This window comes from Lynx rufus, unplaced genomic scaffold, assembly GCF_022079265.1.
Source record: "Lynx rufus isolate CCGP_SWC_20201006 ecotype Redwood Valley unplaced genomic scaffold, mLynRuf1.p SCAF_5, whole genome shotgun sequence".
Taxonomy (NCBI): Eukaryota; Metazoa; Chordata; class Mammalia; order Carnivora; family Felidae; genus Lynx; species Lynx rufus.
Window position 1 is genome coordinate 124201638 of NW_025814867.1, and position 16070 is coordinate 124217707.

Below are 16070 nucleotides of genomic sequence, written 5' to 3' on the forward strand. Positions count from 1 at the left end.
CTGCTTTGGGTCCTCTGTCCCCATCTCTTCCCCTTCTCTGCTCATGCTGTCTCAAAAATTAAACATTAGAAGTATGGATTAAAGACCTATATATGAGACCTAAAACCATAAAACTGGTAAAAGAAAACATGGCAGTAATATCTTTGGCAACATCCTTAGCAACATTTTTCTAGATATGTTTTCTCAGGCAAGGGAAACAAAAGCAAAAATAAACTATTGGGATTACACCAAAACAAAAGGCTTCTGCACAGTGAAGGAAACCATCAACAAAAGAAAATGACAATCTGCTGAATGGGAGAAGATATTTGTAAAAGATATATCCAATAAGGGGTTAATATCCAAAAAATATGAATAACTTATGGAACTCAATAACAAAACCCCAAATAATCTCATTAAAAAATGGGCAGAGGACCTAAATAGACATTTTCCCAAAGAAGACCTACAGATGGTTAGCAGACACAAAAAGACACAGGCTCAACATCACTAATCATCAGGGAAATACAAATCAAAACCACAAGAATCACCTTACAATTGTCAGAATGGTTAGAATCAGAAAAAGGAAGGAAGGAAGGAAGGAAGGAAGGAAGGAAGGAAGGAAGGAAGGAAGGAGAGAAGGAAAGGAAAGGAAAGGAAAGGAAAGGAAAGGAAAGGAAAGGAAAGGAAAGGGAAGGGAAAGGAAGGGAAGAAAGAAAGAGAAAGAGAAAGAGAAAGAGAAAGAGAAAGAGAAAGAGAAAGAAAGAAAGAAAGAAAGAAAGAAAGAAAAGTAAAAGGAAATGAAATAACAAATGTTGGCAAAGATGTGGAGAAAAAACAACCCTTATGGTACTATTGGTGGGAATGTAAGTTGGTACATCCACTATGAAAAACAGTATGGAGTTTCCTCAAAAAATTAAAAAAAAGAAAATAGAAATAATTCTACTACTGGGTATTTACTCAAGGAAAACAGAAACACTAATTTGAAAAGATATATGCATCTCTATGTTTATTACAGCATGATTTATAATAAGCAAGATATGAAAGCAAACTTGGGAATCTATCATTGATAGATAAATGGATAAGGAAGTTTTATATACATAATGGAATACTATTCAGCCATAAAAAAGAATGACATCTTGCCATCTGTGACAACATGGATGGATATGGATGGACTTGCCAAGAGAAATAAGTCAAACACAGAAAGACAAATACCATATGATTTCACTTATATGAGGAATCTAAAACAAACAAACAAACAAACAAATAAAAACACCCTTAAATACAAGAGTGAACTGATGGTTACCAGAGGGAAGGTTGGTGGGAGGTGAGGGGATGAAATAGATAAAGGGGATAAAGAGATATAAACTTCTAGTTTTAAAATAAATAAGTTACAGAGATGAAAAGTACAGCATAGGGAATATAGTCAATAATATTGTAACAATGTTCTATGGTGACAAGTGATGACTACACTTACAAGGGTGAGCATTGAATAACGTATAGAATTGTTAAAGCGATATGTTTTTTTTTGTATTTGTTTCATTAATTTATATTTATGTTATACTTTATAATTCCCTTATATTTTTAAAATTTAAATCCAAGTTACTTAACATATGGTGTAATAATGATTTCAGGAATAGAATTCAATGATTCATCACTTACATATAACACCCAGTGCTCATCCCAACAAGTGTCCTCCTCAATGCCCATTTAGCCCATCCCCACACCCAACACCCCACCAGCAGCTCTCAGTTTGTTCCCTGCATTTAAGAGTCTCCTATGGTTTGTCTCCCTCTCTGTTTTTATCTTATTTTTGCTTCCCTTCCTCTATGTTCATCTGTTTTGTTTCTTAAATTCCACATATGAATGAAATCATATGGTATTTGTCTTTCCCCAACTGACTTATTTTGCTTAGCATAATATACTCTAGTTCCATCCACATTGTTGCAAATGTTAAAGAAATATGTTTTTACACCTGAAACTAATAAAATATTGTATGTTAATTATACTTAACAACAAAAACAAATAAGGCTTATAGTCAGTTCTTAATCTGATGTGGTTGGGAAGAGGAAGAATCTGTTTTAACTTGCTCTCAATTCTTCTGAATTGAGGAGTTTTTTGCAACATGCAAGAACAAATACATTTTTTAAGTTTATTTATTTATTTTGAGAGAAAGAGAGAGAGCACATGTGTGTGCATGTGCAAGCAGGGGAGGGGCAGAAAGAGAGGGGTACAGAGAATCCCAAGCAGGCTTTGCACTATCAGCACAGAGCTGGATGTGGGGCTCAAACTCATTAACAGTGAGTTCATGACCTGAGCTGAAATCAAGAGTCAAACACCTGAGACACTCGGGTGCCCCAAGAACAAATATTTTTAAAATCTTTGTATTTTTTCAGGAAAAACTTATACAAATAAATAAGAGTCCAATAGTCATTTCCAGTGATAGAAATACCTTATTGAAACTAACTTTTGATCAATAGTGACTTGTAAAATAATGCACTGCTTTGTAAAGAACATTTATGGGAAGACAATTCTGAGGTTTCTTTGTGATTAGTTCTTGCTTTTTGTGCAAGGATTGGTTTTTTTGTTTTGTTTTTTTGTTTTTTGGGTTTTTTGTTTTTGTTTTTGTTTTTAGCATAAAGCCCTCTACCTTTCTCTGCTATTCTTGAGCACCACTGAGAATATTTTGATTAAAAATATATATATATTTTGATTAGTTTTGGTGCCACCAGTCTGATAGCCATCTTTCTTTAGGTACAATTCACCGACATACACTGCTTGACAAGGAAAAAAAAATCTACAAGAATTTCCTGAGAAGACATTCATATGCAGCCTGTGTTAGATTTTCACTTTCATTTGGCATTTTCCAACTCAACTAATTATCACTCAGTGTAAACTTTAAAAAAGAAAGTCCTAAGTAACAACAATAACAAAAAAAAAAGCAAGAAAGAAAGAAAAAGGGAAAGAAAGTTTTGTTACCTAACTTCAGAGATTTTCCTGTCATCTTTAAATAGAAGAAAATTATATTGGTTGGTGCTTTTACATATCTGCATATCATGTGTGTTTTCTCTCTCCTTCTCTCTCTCGCTCTCTCTCTCTCTCTCTCTGTTTCTCTCTACCTTCACCCCTCACACTCCCTCCTCTCTCTATGTATAAATCTATGACTTGTTTCTGTAGAATACAGGGTCTTTACTGATCTATTCAAATTCAAGAATTTATTGTCCTTTCTGGATTGTTGCTATCTGTGGAGGTTTGTCATGTTGTAACTCTCCATCAAATATATCCATTACATAAGTTTCCTGTTCTCTTTCATGGGCTATATGTGGCAATTATGCCAAACATAAAAATGTTTATGACATGAATTGAAAATATGGCAATGAACATGTGCCACCAGGATATATTTATAAGAAAATACTGTATTTCAATCAATCATTCTAAGATGTCATTGATTATAAGACACATCATTATATGCACCACTAAGAAAGAAAACATATTTCCATTTAAATTTGACACATCATCAATTGTAAAATACATCCTCATTTCATAGATGAGAAATATACAGAAGGAACATACCATAGAATTGATGAAATGTGGTAAGATTCTGTATGTTGATATGCCTTTTTCCCTTGTAGTACTTTTACTGTCTACTACTGAGCACCATTGTATTTTACTTACCTGCCTTCTTTCATTTTTCTTTTTTCAAATCGTATTTATGTACAGGTCATTTTGCTGATTTGGCCTTCATTTTAAGATGCAGTTTAAAGCCTGTGTTTGGGTTCCTTCCAATCTATGTCATGGAATTTGGTGCCATTTATTCCTGGAGAGTTAATTTCATTTATTCTGCCTTCAGTTGGCCAATGACAGAGCTATCAGGGAAACCTGGCCCAAGGGCGCAATAACTAGGTACTACCCTGTTATTCCATATTAAAAGGATTACTTCAAAATACATATCCATTTTAAAGGCATTTGGGCTGTTTATACAAACTTGTGAGGAACTTAGTCTTCATTGTCATCCTTCTTTATGATGGCCAATTTTCTTACTTAGCATTCCAAAACATAAAGGTCAGAAAGGCCCTATTTTTCTGGGTTAGGCTTACAGCCCCTAGTAATAGCTATGTGTTCTTTCTCTCATATCCTCAAGGGTAGCATTTAACAATTAGCAAATCTAATAAACCTTCCAATTGGCTGAAGACAGGGAAGTGGGATTCTGCCCCCAGGAAAAAAAAATGATATGCATTTCACACTGACTTTTTGGAAAGCAATTAATACTTCATCCCATAATTAGGGATTCCAAGTGAATGTGGGTGAAGGCAGGTCAGTTTTAGGACCAAAAATAAGGAAGAGAATTATGATAGATTACCAGGTAAGATATTTTGGGGCAAATGGACTTTTTATCTATTCACAGTGTATAGTTACAACATCAAGCCATCAATGCAAGGACCACCTTGGTTTAGGAAAAGCATTTGCTTTATCTCAAGGAAAAGCTTATAGTATAGTTTACAAATATAATATAGTTTATAGTCACACAATGGATTCTGGAAAAAAGTCACTCATTCATTTCATATTTTTTTAACATCTGTTATCAGTCTGGCCTGGGCTAGGTTTAGAGACACAGCAATAAAATAGCTTTGGCCTTTGTCTTTAGGGAATTTATAATACTGAAGAAAATACAGATATTAAATAATTGTATGTGTAATAGATATTACAAAAGAGATGGGAAGGAGGTCATGAAACCCAGCCTTGTGTTTGATAAGAGCCAAGGTGATGATAACTTACTTAAGGCTTCAAAGATGAGTGCATATTAATGTGGTGAAAGTGGGGAATGGGATGGGCTACCCAGGCTCAGGGAAGTCAGTCTACTTGAGGGCCCATACGCTAAAGAGCTAATAGTACCTTACTAATGCCAAAGGAAACCAAATGTGAATGAAATATAAAGAAGGAAGCATGTAAGGGATGAGGTTGAAGATAACAGGTGGGAACCATCCGCACTGTGGGAAGCCCTGTTGGACTTCATTCTAAAAATATTAGAAAGCTGTTAAGGGTCTTAAGTAAGAATTATTTCATTTTATGATTTAAATTTTTTAACATTGTAGCTGAGATTAAAGAATAGTTTAGAGAAGAAATCAATTAGATGCAGTAGATCACTTAAAAAAACATTGTAGGAAGTTCAGGTGGGACTGTGATGGTGGGAATCAGAGCAGGGTGGCTGGCAGTAAAGCTGAGAAAAGTGGTTAACCTAAGAGCAATCTGAAGGTAGACTCTTTTATAGGGGCAGTAAAGAAAAGGAAACCATCAAGGATAACTGCATGAGTCCCAATTTTCTCTCTTGAGTAACTGGGTATGTGGTGATAACACTTCTTTAAAAAAAAAAAAGGAAAACCAGAGAGAAAAAAAGGAAAAAAACAAAACAAAACAAAACAAAAAAACAGTAGTGAGGAAGAAATTCCAGAGGAACTCTGACATTTAAGGATCAGGTAAGAAAGATATGACAAAGGAGATCAAAAAGGTACAGCTAAATCAATAGAAAATATAGAAAAAAATATTAAATAAATGAAGGAAAGAATTTCCAGGGTGAAACAATGTCAAATGCTGCTGAAAAATCAAATTAAATAAAAACTGCAGTTGTTCTACTGGATTTATTGACGTAGAACTCACTGGCAACCGTGGTTAGATTAGTTTTGGCAGTGTAGTACAGGTAGAAACCACTAGGAATGACTGAGAAGGGAAGTAATGAAGTTATTATAAACTCATTTAAAAAGTTTGACATTGAAAGGGAAGATGTGAAACATGCATTTGGAAAGGAGCCAGATACGAGAGTATATGTTAGTCAAGGTTTTTTTGAAAGCAAGTAATAAAAACTCATCTTAAACTAGTCTAAATAAAAAGGGAGGAAATTCCTTAGAAGGATAAAAAGAAATCTCAATGAATGCAAGGGCAAGCAGGGAACACAATTTGCCAGAATTCAATTCACTAACTTATTAGTTTCCAAATTTATTTGACTATTTAGTTTTAGTTGACCAGATTTTATTGTGATTATATAAGTCTTTGTGAAAATATTTATTTTTGTCTCTGCCCTCTTTATTGCTAGAGTGGAAGACTGCGGTGTAGACAAAAAAGATTGAGGTCATAAGATAGTATAATCACAAGAATGAATATATTTTTTCACAGATATATTCTTGTAATGAATATATTTTTATAAATATAATAATGGAAAATATATCACTTATGAATAAATCTTGACAGTGATATAATTTAAGAATACTTATGTTCCATATGTTCTTAGTACATCTTTCTTATACCTTCATTGCATGCATGATCTCATTTTAGAGGTCAGTAATTAGCAATCAGTGGCATACATGCTGAAGAAAGAAAGAGTATAGGGTTGGGAGTATCAGGGATAGCCAACAGAAGATATATTTTACAAAAGGGGACTATTAAGAAATACTTTCTCTTGATTCAGGAGTTAAGGGCAGAAAGTAAGGAAAGAGGGTGGAATTCTAATCCCAATTAAAAAACCATTTCTGACCTAGGACGAGGTATCTGTTATTATAGTAGCATAAATATTTAATTTTCTCCATAATTGGTGTGCCCTAGAAAAAGGAGAACTACATCTATTTATCTTTTGCTTTACATAACTAAACTTCTCAAATGAATATATGATTTTTATAGCTAGTTTTACTGTACACTATGTGACAAAGTTTTTATTTTATCTTTATAATTTATGATGTAATTATTATTATATTATCCCCATTTGATTGGGACAGAAGGCTTAAGAAATTTGGCCAAAGTTGCAATGTTTTTTTTAGGATGAAATCAGTGTTTAAACCTGGACAATCTGTTTCCAAATCTAGTTTGTCCCCATGGGTATCCATTCCGTATCCCACCAGTCTACCAGTACTACACTCTTACTGGTCATAACTAATCATCTAACCATCGATTCTTAATGTCCCCTTCTTGGCTTCTCTATAATTTTCAGTGAGGTGTGTTTTGAAACTTTTTCTTCCCTTGATATCTGTAAATATTATTATTTTTCTTTTACCTTAAGACTTCTGTCTCCTTTGTCTTCTTTTTTGGATTTTCTGCATCTGCCCTCTATGGGTGCATTTGTCTCAAGTCTTCAAACATGATTCCACATGTATATATAGTACTTTAGTTTCCATTAGGAATAAGTCCCTTAAAACACATTCTCTGAACAAAGATCTTGATACCCTAGTAGAACTACATGCTGTAACCTCTACTCCAGGCACAGCAAGCTTTACACCCTGTGCTTTGAACAGCTTTGCTAGACTGGTCATACTATGTACACAATCTAACTAAATCATTTCCACAGTCCTGTGTAATCCTGCATTACTTTTCTCCACCATTTTCAGTGTTACTTCCTGGTTCCAGCATGCCTCATGCTTTAACATGATGTTGCTGCCTAGTTTCCCTATATGATCTTACTACTGCAGCCTAGTTGGTCTACTTGGTAATTCCATTAACACTCTTTGTACTGTCTAGGAGACAGTAGAGCCAAGAGTGTGTTCAGGAGTCAAACTACCTTACCATTGTTTTGTAAGTTCTATATATTCTAGCTATAGTCTTTTTTAAGATAAATGTTTTGCAAATATTTTCTTCCAGCCTGGGTCTTGTCATTTCATTCTTTAAAGAGTGTCTTTCAAAGAATAAAAAAAATAATAATTTTGTTAAATTTATCAATATATTTATTTATGGGCCAAGCTTTTGCGTTTGAATAAAAGAAATCTTTGTCTAGGGGTGCCTGGGTGGCTCAGTTGTTAAGCATCCAACTCTTGATATAGGGTCAGGTTGTGATTTCACTCTCCTGAGATCTAGCCCTGTGTCAGGCTCCACACTGAGAAGAGCCGGGTTGGGATTCTCTCTCTCCCTCTCTCTGCCCCTCCCCAGCTTGCATGTGTATGCTTTCTCTCTCTTTCTCTAAATAAATAAATAAATAAATAAATAAATAAATAAATAAATAAATAACCTCAAAAACATAGAAAGAAATCTGTGCCTAACCCAAGGTCAGAATGGTTTCTCCTATGTTTTCTTCTATAATTTTTACAGTTTTAGGTTTACAATTTAGTTTTATGATTCTCTTTTATGACTTTTGTATTTAATTAGCAGTATGGATTATATGGAATAAATGTAAAAATCCAATTGTTCATGTATCAAAGATTATCCTTTCTGCATCAAATTTCCTTTAAACCTTTGTCAAAAATCAAGTAATTGCTTGGTGTGGTCTATTACTGGACTTTCAATTCTGTCCCAACAGCCCATTTATCTGTCTTTTCCCCAAGACCACATTGTCTTTATACTATGGTTTTATAATAAGTATTGTAAATCAGGTAATATTATTTTTTTTAAACACTTGTTTTGGTTATTCCAAGTCCTTTGAATTTCCATGTGAATTTTTTAGAATTGATTTAGCAATTCCTAAAAAAAAAAAAAGGTATACTAGGATTTTAATTGGGACTGCATTGATTCTATAGATTAGTAAGGGGAGAACTGTCATCTTAACAACATTGATTATTCCTATCATTGAACCTAATATGTCTCTACATTTAAGTGTTCTTTAATTTGCTGAAGCAATATTTTATAGCTTTCAGTGTACAGAACTTGAACATTTTTTACCAGATTTATTCCAAAGTACTTCGTATTTTTTAATGTTCTTTCAGTTGCAATCTTTTAAATATTTCAGTTACCTCTTGTTGTGCCTGGGTGGCTCAGTCGGTTCAGTGTCTGACTCTTGATTTTGGCTCAGGTCATGATCCAAGGGTCACGGAATCAAGCCCCAAGTCAGACTCCATGCTGAGTGTAGAGCCTGCTTAACACTCCCTTTCTCTCTCTACCTCTGCCCCCCTTTCTGCCTTGTGTGCTCTCTCTCTCTCAAATAAATAAATAACAATAAAAATTAAAAATTAAAATTTCAACTACCTCTCATTAATTGCTAGTGTACAGAAACAACTGGTTTTTGTATTTTGATCTCATATTCTGTAATTAATTAAACTCACTTGTTAATTCTAGTAGATATTTTACAGGTTTCCATATAGACAATCACAGAATTTGTAATTAAGGGCATTTTCTCTTTCTATCCAACTTAGATAACTTATTTATTTTCCAAAATGCACTGTCCAGAACTTTCAAAACAATATTGAATTGAAGGGATGAGAATGGACATCCTTGTGTTGTCCCTGGATTTAGTCTTTCACCATTAAGTATGTTACCAGAAAAACTTTTGTAGATGACCTTTGTCAGGTTGAGGAAGGCCCCTTCTCTTCACAGTTTGCTGGGAATTCTTATCAGAAATGGATGTTGGATTTTGTCACATTGTTTTCCTGTGCTTATAGAAATGATCACATGATTTTTCATTTTATTGTTTTCATGTGGTGAATTATATTAATTCATAAATGTTAAACCAACCTTGCATTCCTTAGATAAATCTTAGTTGTTTGTTCATGATACACTATCCCTTTTATATATGGTTGAAATTTATTTACTAGTTTCCTAAAAATATTTTTTTCATTTACGTTTATGAAGGATATTCATGTTTAGTTTTCTTTTTTGTGATGTCTTTGTCTGGTTTTGGTTTAATGGTCATGATGGCCTTATAGAATGAATTTGGAAGTATTTCCCATTCTTTAATTTTCTGGAAGAGTTTGTGTTGAATTGGTATAATTCTTCTTTAAAGGTTTGATAGAATTAATCAGTGACACCATCTGGGCTTTCTTCATGGGAAGTTTACTTAGTAAAATTGAATGTCATATATATATATATGTGTATATATATATATGTGTATATATATGTGTGTGTATATATATACACACATATATGTGTGTGTATATATATACACACACATATTTGTGTTTATGCATGCATATATACATATATATTTATAGATTATCTATTTCTTCTTCAATAAGCTTTAGTAGTTTGTGTCCTTAAAAAACTTTTTCTATTTTGTTTCAGTTGTTGAATTTATAGGCTAAAGTTTATCATAATAATATTTTAATGTCTTTTTAATATCTGCGGAATCCATAGTGATGTCCCTGCTTCCATTCTTCATATTGGTATATTGGTAACATACTTCTATTCTCCCTTCCTTCAATTAATCTGGTTATAGGATTACCAATTGTATCAACCTTTTCAATGAATTAGGTTTGTTTATTTTTGGTTTTCTCTATTGATTTTGTTTTCTATTTCATTGATTTCTATTTTGGTCTTTTAATTTCTTCTACTCACTTTGGTTTAGTTAGCTTTTCTTTTTCTAATTTTTAAAATAGAAGCTGAGGTTATTGATTTGAGACTTTTCCTCTCCAACAGGTGTTTAGAGCTATGCATGCATTTTCTCTTAAGTACTGCTTTTATAGTATCCCAGAAACCCTGTGTTTTTATTGTAATTTATTATAAAATATTTTACAATTCTACTATTTCATCTTTAACCCATGTGTTATTTAGAAGTGTGTTATTTATTATCAAATATTCAGGGATTTTCCAGATATGTTTCTCTTGTTTTCTCATTTAATTCCATTGTGGTCAGAGAACAAACTCTTTATAATTTTAATCTTTTAAAGTTATTGAGACTTGTTCTTATTATCCATGATAGTCTATTTTGGAAAATTTTCCATGTGCACTGGAAGAGTGTGCATTTAACCAATGTCCAGTGGGTCAGTGTGTTGATAATGTTCTTCAAAAATTCCATATTGTTACTGATTTTGTTTATTTATTCTATCATATTTTGAGAGAAAGGTATTGAAATCTCTACCTGTAATGCTGTACTTGTCTATTTCTTCTTTCAGTTCTATCAGTTTTGCTTTATGTATTTCAAAAATCTGGTATTAGATGCACAAAGATTTAGAATTATTATGTCTTTTTGATAAGTAGACCCTTTGATCACTATGAAGTGATCTTCTTTATTCCTGTAATATTATTTGCCTTGAAATGTACTTTGATATTAATATGGCTGTTTCAGCTTCATTTTGAATAGTTTTAGCATAGCATCTCTTTTGTATATTTATATTTACAATGAATTTATTATAGGCAGCATTGATCTGGGTCTTCTAATCTGACAATCTCTTTTTAATTGGAATGTCTGGACCTATTATATTTAGTATGATTACTCATATATTTAGATTTAAGTCTATCATCTACTTTTTTTTTTTTTGTCCTTTCTGCTCTTTGTTCCACTTCCTGCCTTTTCTGTCTTCTTGTGGACTCAGTATATTTTAGTGATTCCATTTCATTTCCTTTGTTGGATTATTAGTTATACTTCTTTATTTTCTTATTTTATCGATTGTACTGAGGTTTATACTGATGTATACTGAGTATACATCTTTAACTTAACATATTCCACTTTAAGTGATTTTATATCACTATATGTACATGTAAGTTGACAATAGTTTACTTCCATTTCTACTTCCTGGTCTTTTAGTATTTTTTCATTTATTTTACTTATACATGTTATAAAACACAATGAATTTAAGTGGTGAATTATCTTTTGAAGAAATTTAAATTATAGGAAAATTTCTTTTTTACCCACATAGTTACCTTTTTTGGTAATTTTAATTCCTTTAGATGTATACTTTCAGCTGGTATCATTTTTCATCTGCATGAGAAAATTCTTTTCAGTTTATTGTAGTGTAAGTCTCCTCAAAATTATTTTCCAGCTTTTATATGTTTGAACTACCCTTGTTTTTTCATTTATTCTTGAAAAATATATTCACTGAGTATTAAACTCTAGGTTTTCTGTCTTCTCTTTTACATTTTTAAAGATATTCCTCCACTGCTTGCATTTTTCCAGTGAGAATTCTGCTTTCTTCCTAACTTTTATTTGTGTACATATCTCTTTTCCTTTGGCTGCTCTTAAGAGTTTTCCTTTTATAACTGGTTTTAAGCAATTGTATTATTAAGTGTGTTGATGTGATTTTCTTTACTTCTTTTTGTGCTTAAAGCTCATTTAGCTTCTTGGAATATGGGTGTTTAATTTTCATGAAATTTGAAAAACATTGGCCACTGTTTCTTTAGATTGTTTTGTTTGCCCCTTCTTTTTTCACTACTTCAGGGATCCAGTTACATATTTAAAAGGTTGCTTGAAGTTCTTCCAGAGCTCACTTGAGCTTTGCCCTTGTTCTAAAATTATATTTTCTGTTTTAAATTTCGGACAGTTTCTATTGCTTTTTCTTCAATACCCTTAATTTTCCTTTAGACATTGTAGTTTTCATCTCTACAAGTCTGATGTGGGTCTTTTTCCTATCTTCAATATTTCTACTTAACTTTTTAGACACATGTATTGAAGGCATAATTACTGTGTTTATTCTTTGGGTCTGCTAATTCTAGCACTATGTCAGTTTTAAATCAGGTTTGATTGATTGATTATTCTCAGTATGGATCATATCTTTCTGCTTCATTGCATGTCTCCAAATCTTTGGCTGGGTGACAGACCTTGTGGATTTTACTTTCTGAGTCTTCTTATGCCTATAAATATTCTTTATGTTTTTTTAAAGCAGTTTTATGTATTTATTTTAATTTGAGAGTGTGTGTGTGTATACAAGTAGGGGAGAGGGGCAGAGGGAGAGAGAGAATATTAAGCAGGCTCCACACTCAGCATGGAGCCTGATGTGGGGCTCAATCCCATGACCCTGGGATCATGACCTTAGATAAAATCAAGAGCCGGATGCTCAACTGACTGAGCTACCCAAGCACCCATTCTTATAAATATTTCTTAAGCTTCATTCTTTTTTTTTTTTTTTTTTTGCACATAACATTAATGGCATTTATTTAGTTTAGATAAAGACTTCCAACACAGAACACTGTTAGGAATTAATCATTAGGAACTATGTAAAAGAGATGTGATGTAAGGCAAGTATTATATAAGGATGAAATAGATAAACACAGTTTTTATTTTTCTACAGAATTTACTGCAAGTTACCATGCTATGAAAACAAAAGCCACCCACTCTTAATATGTCAAATTTGTTTAGTAATTTAAAGAAAAATATATGATTCCCATCACACAGATAATTCTAAATCTACTTTGAAAATCAAATCATCAAGAAGTATCTGTCTGGAGAGACTATGCACCTACTATCACATTACAACAAAGATAAGGTGTTATCTTCACAGAATATATGGATAGTTAGTAATCAACAATTAACATAGTGAATGTTCTAATATTTGGGTAAATATTAGAAAACTATTTTTTAAAAAAACAAATTTGTGTGGACATTGTTTACTTTGCCAATGAGATTAGTTTGGAAAAGGGGTCTTGTTTAGTCTAGAAAATCTTGAGTCCAATATAGTTCTGGGCTAAACATATACTGAAGATCCTATACAAGGACAAGTAGGCTTGGAAATCATGCAGTCTTATTTTGAATTAGCTTGCTTTAGTCCAAGGTATGGAATTAATTATCAAGTACCAGGAATTTCTGTAATGTACCCAATGCCAAATGGCTATAACATTCTACTTCCCACTATGATGATTCCTTGATTAGAAGTTGGTGTGAGGCATAAAGCATATTGTGAACTATAAAATAAATTGTACTCCAATGCTCGGATCTCTAAAGATAAATCTTGTTTTTCAATATAAGAAACTCACTAAATCAAATGAATGCTAATTAGAGCAAAAGTAGTATAAGTAAAACTGGGGCAGGAAACTTCTAATTACACAAGAAATACATGACTTAATCATTCTAAGAGAAGAATCATTTTCCCAGTAGCTCCACTGCTATGGATGATATTTTCATGAGCCTGGGCCACCTTCTCCAATGAATACTGACTGAGAGCCTATTACAGGTTTCAGCCAACCAATTTCCATTCCAGCTTGAAGGGCTGTTGCATATTGCTTAAATTCCTCCTTAGTTGATGAGTAGAGAGCAACCCCAATTATACCAGATTCCTTTGTCATGGTGTCCTGTGGGTTTATTTCAATAGGACCTCTGCTGCCAACAGCTATTACTCGCCCTCCATGTGACAGAAGATTCAAATCATTATTAAGATTTACATTGGCTAACATTTCAATGGTCACATCAATTCCTTTTTCACTGACAGATTTCTTAATTTTATTAATATAATTACGTTCTCTGTGGTTAAACACTTCATGGGTTCCATTTTGCAAAACGATGTTTTGTCCTTCCTCAGTACCAGCTGTGCCCAGAACCACAAACTCTAGCAATCTCGCATACTGCCAGTCCAACTCCTCCACTAGCCCCATAAACCAGAACACTTTCTCCAGCTTTCACATGGGCACTGTGGAGCAGAGCTCAATAAGCAGTAAAATATGGGATACTGATGGCAGCTCCTTGTTTAAAGTCCAGTTTTTCTGGCAGTGGGTATACAGTGAGATCTGCTGCAAGAGCATACTCGGCATAGCCCCCAGAGATGGTGCTGGTAGTGAAAACTCCATCACCTTTCTTGAAAGTAGATGTATGATCTCGTACAGCTTCTATTACCCCAGCCACACCTGAACCAGGAGTATAGGTTGTAAGAGTGGTTTTATCCTGTGAGCACCAGAACAAATATATGTTTCCACTGGGTTTACACCACGTGCATGGACCTTGATTAGAACCTGATGGTCTTTTGGAGTTGATACTGCCACATCCGACTGGAATTTCAGCACTTCCGGTCCACCAAATTCAAAAACTCTAACTGCTCTCATCAATTTCAGTCCAGTTGCCATGGTGACCTGGTTCCAGAGAGGGGAAGCAAATTCTGCAAGGGCTCACTCAGATTCTACCTTAAGCTTCATTCTTGTATGCAATAAGGTTACTTGGAAATAGATCCTTTATGGTCTTGCTTTTATGACTTGTTAGGTGGCTCCAAAAAAGTACCCAGTATAGGGCTAACTATCCCCCACTACTAAAACAAGACTCTTCTGAGTACTCTACCCAATGCTACATGAATTATCAGTTTTTCTGGTATGGCTGTATGGAACAGGTACTTTTCCTGGCCTGTGTCAATGTTGTGCAGTATTTGCTTTAATCCTTTTGGATGCTTTTTACTACCTCTGGCAGTCTCGTCAAATACAATCACTGATCACTTCTCTGTGGAATATTCAGCAGGATCATTCTGCATGAGTCTGGGTTATTTTTCTGTGCAGGTCCCTCCTTTATGGTGTTGCCCTGTAAACTCTAGGCTGCTTTTTCTCTCTGGACTTCCACTTCCTCAGGCTAGGTTCTTCCTGTGTTCTTCTTCTCTGAACCATAACTTGGAACTCTCTCATGGCAGAAAGCCCCTACATTTGTAGGGGTCACCTCAGATGTTTTCTATTTCTCAGGGATTACTCTCTTCGGTTGCTTGATGCCCAGCACCTTGATTTTGATGTTGTTGTTGTTGTTTTACACAGGAGGGTAAATCTAGTACCTATTACTACATCTCATTTGAAGCTGAAGTCCCAGCTGAACTTAATAATAGAGATGGGCCATGGGAATATTAAGAAATCTATATATAGTTCTGCAGAAATTCCAGTTTATGGTAAAATATTGAATCAAAGTTTCTTTATACACATACATATGTATATCTTTTTAATTTAAACTACTTTACTCTACTCTGGGGGAGTATCAATTTTAATGAGCACCAAATTCAATTCTAAATACTGTTCACTTAAAAAGTAAGAAAACAAAAGTTAAACAGAAAGAAAGAAAAAAAGACCTGGATACAGCAAAAGTATCTGTTATTTAATAGGCAGTGATAACTTCATAGAAATGTGTACCTCAAATTTGGCCTCTACAATCTTTTTACTTTTTCTTAGTGTTTATTTATTTTTGAAAGAGGGAAAGAATGTGAGTGGAGGAGGGGCAGAGAGAGAGGGAGCCACAGAATCCAAACCAGGCTCCAGGCTCTGAGCTGTCAGCACAGAGCCTGACATAGGACTCAAACTCACAGACTGCAAGATTATGACCTGAGCTGAAGTCAGATGCTTAACCTACTGAGCCACCCAGGCCACCCTTCAATCCTTTTATATTAGAACTATTCTTAGATCTTAAAGAATTTTCTAACCTCATCCCGCTAAGGAAGAGTTTCAACTTTTATCTGTCAAACAGGTTTTAGATCAAAAGTATAAGTAGTAGAATATTGAGTCAGGTGAAATGATAAACTCTCTCATGA

At 33.7% G+C, this 16070-nt stretch overlaps 1 long non-coding RNA gene and 1 pseudogene across 2 annotated transcripts in view; both read right to left on the bottom strand.

Moving 5' to 3' along the window:
* The window catches only part of LOC124526712 (uncharacterized), a 173560-nt gene that overhangs the window by 144996 nt on the left and 12494 nt on the right, over positions 1-16070 (bottom strand). The gene's annotated exons all lie outside the window — the stretch shown is intronic.
* LOC124526710 (quinone oxidoreductase-like) lies at positions 13609-14643 on the bottom strand (annotated as a pseudogene).